This window comes from Mobula hypostoma, chromosome 12 (genome assembly GCF_963921235.1).
Source record: "Mobula hypostoma chromosome 12, sMobHyp1.1, whole genome shotgun sequence".
Taxonomy (NCBI): Eukaryota; Metazoa; Chordata; class Chondrichthyes; order Myliobatiformes; family Myliobatidae; genus Mobula; species Mobula hypostoma.
In genome coordinates this window covers 110,015,449-110,021,448 of record NC_086108.1, presented here as the reverse complement: position 1 = coordinate 110,021,448, position 6,000 = coordinate 110,015,449, and the positions used below count along the sequence as shown (strand labels likewise).

Here is a 6,000-nt window from a genome sequence, read left to right as displayed (position 1 = left end):
TACAAATCTATATATATATGAAAAAAAAGCAAAATAGTGTGGTAGGGTTCATGGGTTGATTCATCGTCTATTCAGGGACATTTAAATTCAGAGAGCTGAGCTAACTCACCCCCCCCCTCCCGTATGACAGGGCGAACGCGTTGCACGTAATTTCTGGCGCTTATGCGAGGGAATATGCGCCCACTTGCTACCCGCGACCCACGTAACACGCAAGGGCAAAGACAGGGCGATGAGGAGGCGATCCTGCAGACCTGAGCGGGCCAGGGCTGGGCTTTCAGAGTAGTCCCGCCCTTCCCAAAGCTCCAAGCCCCGCCAGTATTCCGCCCATTGATTCAGGAGCCGTTTGGAATCGCTATGATCAAATAAGCAGGGAATCCAATACGCAAGGAAGGCGTGCGGGAGACGATTGTATCCGGGCGGGGCTCTCGGTTAAAGCGCCTGTGTTGATGTGCCTGCTCAGCGGGTAGTAACCGAGCGCCGGAGCGAAGAGAGCGGGAGCGGAACCGGGATCTCCAACGGTGGTAAGGCATAGACTCCTGCCAGTCCATTGTAACAGTGCGAAAACAGTAACAACGTACCGGGTTAATGCGACACGTTGTATCAACAGCGGAGCTAGCTATAACGTTGTAACAGAAATATCACAGGGAACCTGTGCAGGGATGTTTAATGCAACATTTTAACAAGGTGATTGTAACCTTGCTGAGAGCACGGTGATTGTATTTGCGATCCAGCTCATCTGAAGCAGCCGGCGGGCGGTTTGTTATCCTGTCCGGTCTATTTCACTTGTTAATGGTCAATAAAAACAGAATACCCGCGGTGCTCTCCTCCCCTCTTCCCCTCTCCCTCTTATCTCCATCCTTTCATCCTCCCCTCGCTTCCACCAGTACCCCATCTTTGCCACCCCGGTCCCCCATCTCCCCCATCCTCCACTCTGACGGCCCCCACTCCCCACCTATCACCTCCTACACCTCCCTGGTCCCCCTCCTCCACTCTGACGGCCCCCACTCCCCACTCCTCACCTATCACCTCCTACACCTCCCCGGTCCCCCTCCACTCTGACGGCGCCCACTCCCCACCTATCACCTCCTACACCTCCCCGGTCCCCCCTCCTCCTTTCTCCACCCCACGCTCCTCTCCCCTCCTCTCTACCCTCTCCCCCATTCTCCCCTCCCTTCCTCTCTCTCCGAAAGGGTGGAGGGAACGGTGTTCTTTGTACGGTTTCAGACAGTGTGCCCGCTTCCTGGTGCTGCTCCGGTTCGGTAACCAGGTAACCGGCGGCCTCTCATACATAATGGGAGGGGGCGGGGAGAAAGGCGTCCGCTCAACTTCCGTGTTGGCGAGGGTGGGGACGGCACCACACCGCCCATTTCCCCCTGGGTTAAACCCGTGTTGGGCAGTTTTGCTGACCAGGGGAGTTCTGAGGGTAACACGAGATGGCAGCGGGTAGAAACGGGGCAGGAAAAAATTGTTGGGATTTGGGGACTTGCACACAACTGGTGCTTTTTCTTCGATGAACTGCCCTGGTTTCTGCAAATTCGCTTCAGATCCGTTTGCGAGAGTAGATGATCATTGCGTGTGCGTGTGTGTGTCTGTCTGGTCTCCAGGAGATTCATAATCATGAGAGATTCTGCAGATGCTGGAAATCCAGAGCAACACACACGAAATGCTGGAGGAATCAGCAGGTTATTCTATGGAAATGAATAAACAATCGACATTTCCGAATGAGACTCTTCATTAGGACTACTGAAGGGTCCCGACCTGAAAAGTCTGCTGTTCATTCCCCTCCATAGATGCTGCCTGACCTGCTGAGTTCCTCCAGCATTTTGTATGTGTCACTGCAGAGGAGATTCACCAGGATGCTGGATGACAGTTTCCCCATATTGATCTAGATGTTGTGAAGGTGGATGTTTAATTTGGTAGTTATTAACTAATTTATATGGATAACAGGATTGTATAGAGAATACTCCAGCCTTCTCCTCATACCCTTTAACAGCCCTACCAATCAAGAACCTATCAACCTCTGCTTTAAATATACCCAAAAACTTGGTCTCCATAGCCATCTGTGGCAATGATTCATCACTCTCTGGCTAAAGAAATTCCTCCTCATCTCTGTCCTAGATGGACATCTGAGGCTGCGCCCTCTGGACTGAGACTCGCACATAATAGAAAACATACTTTCCACATTTATACTACCTTGGCCTTTCAACATTGAAGATACATCCCCCAGAGCAGTGAAAGTCAGTAAGCAGGATTGATATAGATGGGTCAGCATTGATAAGTTGGGATGCATAGAGACAGAAAGTTTCCTGGACATGGAGGCCTGAGTTACAAGGAGAGGTTGCATAGAACGTAGGTGATTGAGGGGTGACCTTGCAGAGGCTTATAAGACCATAAGGAGCATAGACAGGTTGAAAGCTGATGGTCTTTTTTTTCCCCAGGGAGGGTGTTGCTTAAAAGCAAGAGTACAGAGATGAGAGATTTAAAAGGGACATCAGGGACAGCTTCTTTATGCAAGCGTGGTGAGTATTTGGAATGAGCTGCCAGAGACAGTGGCTGAGGCAGGACATTAGCAATGTGTAAAGGTCACCGTGGTCTGTATATGGATAGGAGAGGTTTAGAGGGCTGTGGGCCAAAGGCAGGCAGATGGCACTAACTCACTGGGCAATGTGTTCGCAGAGCCCTCAGCATTGTCAATGACCCCTTCCATCAGAATCACAATTGCTTTGATCTCCTACCATCAGGGCAGAAGGTACCACGGTATTAGAACATGGACTGTTAGACTGTGTAGCAGCTACTTTCCTTCCCTCCCAGGCACTTCTGAGCACCCTGCTACCACCCAGTACACATTGTTCATGACAGCACCAGTAGAATTATACTGTTGTGTATTTAACTATGTATCTTGTATGCATTTTCTGGCAACTTGTACTTCTACAGAATAATACTCACAACACTCTGAAGGGTTCCGGCCTGAAACGTTGACTGATCATTTTCACGGATGCTGCCCGACCTGCTGAATTCCTCCAGCGTGTTGTGAGTGTTGCTTTGACCCCAGCATCTGCAGAGTATTTTGTGTTTATGACTTCTACAGAATACCTTTTTATTATCTGTTAATATTATTTTATGTGTAGTATGTGGTATATGTTTTGCACCTTGCTCCCTGAGGAACATTGTTTTGTTTAAACATAGAAACAGAAAACTACAGCACAATACAGGCCCTTTGGCCCACAAAGCTGTGCTGAGCATGTCCCTGCCTTAAAACTACCTAGGCTTTACCCATAGCCCTCTATTTTTCTAAGCTCTGTGTAGTCATCCAAGAGACTCTTAAAAGACCCTGTCGTTTCCGCCGCCACTGGCAGCCTGTTCCACACACACACCACACTCTGCATAAAAAAAACTTACCCCTGACATCTCCTCTGTAGCTACTTCCAAGCACCTTAAAACTATGCCCTCTCGTGCTAGCCATTTCAGCCCTGGGGAAAAGCCTCTGACTATCTGCACGATCAATGCCTCTCATTATCTTATACACCTCTATCAGGTCACCTCTCATTTTCTTGCACACCTCTATAGCTGCATACATGTGTGGGCTTTGTTCTGTTTTTAATATTTCAGTAATATTTGAGTAAATTGTTGGATTAATCATGTTTGTTGTTTATATAACTCATTATGGGTTGCATGTAAAAGGATGTGAATGGCATACGCCATTACCCCACTACGTCATAAGTATGCGCCTCACTGAAGTAAGAACAAAATAGATGTGTTATCACCAGCTCTGTGTTTTTGTTTCAATTAGTTTTATGTTTCGGAGTTACAAAAACATAACAGGGTTGAATAATAAACTTAGTAGGCATGGACGAGTTGGGTTGAATGGCTTGCTTCCAAGTTGTATGACTCTGTCACCAGAATTAAGACGACCAATCCTTAGAAGGCAGAGGGGAATTTTCTGACCTAATAGGCTATTTTTAATCACTTGTGTAATTATGTATTTAAGTTAAGTATAGGGGTCTCTGGACAAACCAGGGTTGATGGTTGAGCAAATCTTCCTGTTTGAGAAGATGTGAGTTGTCATCACAATATTTTTAGAATTTACTTATTCACAGGATGTGGCTGTTATTGCTTTTTATTGTCCTTTGGTCACTTAGCTGAGGTAGCAGTCAAGGATTGGCCACATTAGCCTGTAGTCATGTATACACACAGTGGCCACTTTATTAGATACCTTCTGTACTTAATAAAGTGTTCACTGAGTGTATGTTCATGGTCCTCTGTTGTAGCCCATCCACTTCAAGGTTCAACGTGTTGTACTTTCATAGATGCTCTTGTTGCAAACGTTACTCTGCTATTTAAGAAGGGTGGGAGGCAGCAGAAAGGAAACTATAGACCTGTTAGCCTGACATCAGTGGTTGGAAAGTTGTTGGAACCGATAGTTAGGGTTGAGATTACGGAGTACCTGGAGGCACATGACAAGATAGGCCAAAGCCAGCATGGTTTTCTGAAAGGAAAATGCTGCTTGACTAACCTACTGCAATTTTTTGAGGAAATTACATGCATAGACAAAAGAGATGCAGTGGATGTGGTGTACTTGGATTTTCAGAAGGTCTTTGACAAGGCTGCTTAGCAAGATAAGAGCCCATGGAATTACAGGGAAGTTACTAGCATGGATGGAGCATTGGCTGATCAACAGAAAACAGAGAGTGGGAATAAAAGGATCCTATTCTGGCTGGCTGCCGGTTACCAGTGGAGTTCCACAGGGGTCAGTGTTGGGACCATTAGACTTTTCACGATGTGTGTCAATGATGTGGACTATGGGATTAATGGATTTGTGGCTAAATTTGCCAATGATACAAAGATAGGTGGAGGAGCAGGTAGTGTTGAGGAATCAGAGAGCCTGCAGAGAGTCAGATAGTTTAGGGGAATGGGTAAAGAAGTGGCAAATGAAATACAATGTTGGAAAGTGTATGGCCATGCACTTTGGTGGAAGAAATAAATGGGCAGACTATTACTTAGATGGGTGGAGAATTCAAAATACAGAAATGCAAAGGGACTTGTGCAGCATACCCTAAAGGTTAACCTCCAGGTTGAGTCAGTGGTGAAGAAGGTGAATGTAATGTTGGTATTCATTTCTAGAGGTATAGAATATAAGAGCAGGGATGTGATGTTGAGGCTCTATAAGGCACTCGTGAGATCACACTTGGAGTATTGTGTGTAGTTTTAGGCTCCTTATTTTAGAAAGGATATACTGACATTGGAGAGGGTTCAGAGAAGATTCACAAGAATGATTCCAGGAATGAAAGGGTTACTGTATGAAGAACTTCTGGCAGCTCTTGGGCTGTATTCCCTGGAGTTCAGGAAAATGAGGGGGGATCTCATAGAAGAATTCTGAATGTTAAAAGGCCTGAACAGATTAGATATGGCAAAGTTATTTCCCATGATAGGGGAGCCTAGGACAAGAGGGCATAACATCAGGATTGAAGGACGTCCATTTAGAACAGAGATGTGGAGAAATTTCTTTAGTCAGAGGGTGGAATCTGTGGAATTTGTTGCCACGAGCAACTGTGGAGGCCAAGTCATTGGGTGCATTTAAGGCAGAGATAGCTAGGTTCTTGATTAGCCAGGGCATTAAAGGGTATGGGGAGAAGGCGGGGGAGTTGGGATGACTAGAAGAATTGGATCAGCCATGATTGAATGGTGGAACAGACTCGATGGACTGAATGGCCTACTTCTCCTATATCTTATTGTCTCTTCTGCACACCACTGTTGTAACGTGTGGTTATTTGAGTTGCTGTCACCTTCCTGTCAGCTTGAACCAGTCTGGTCATTCTCCTCAATCCTCTCTCATTAACAAGGCATTTTTACCCACAGAACTTGCTGCTCAATAGATCTTTTCTTGTTTGTCCGGAGACCATTGTGAGTGAAAATCCCAGGAGACCAGCAGTTTCTAAGATACTCAAACCACCCTGTCTGGCACCATCAATCATTCCATGGTCAAGGTCACTTAGATCACAT

General features: G+C 46.3%; 1 protein-coding gene across 6 annotated transcripts in view; it reads left to right on the top strand.

The window, feature by feature from the left end:
• Window positions 1-237: 237 nt before the first annotated feature.
• ttll7 (tubulin tyrosine ligase-like family, member 7) overlaps window positions 238-6,000 on the top strand; it is a 237,876-nt gene continuing 232,113 nt past the window's right edge. For all 6 annotated transcript variants that reach the window (XR_010019956.1, XM_063064775.1, XM_063064772.1 and 3 more), the window contains exon 1: window positions 238-521. The gene's annotated coding sequence lies outside the window, so the exon portion shown is untranslated. The remainder of the gene's footprint in view (window positions 522-6,000) is intronic.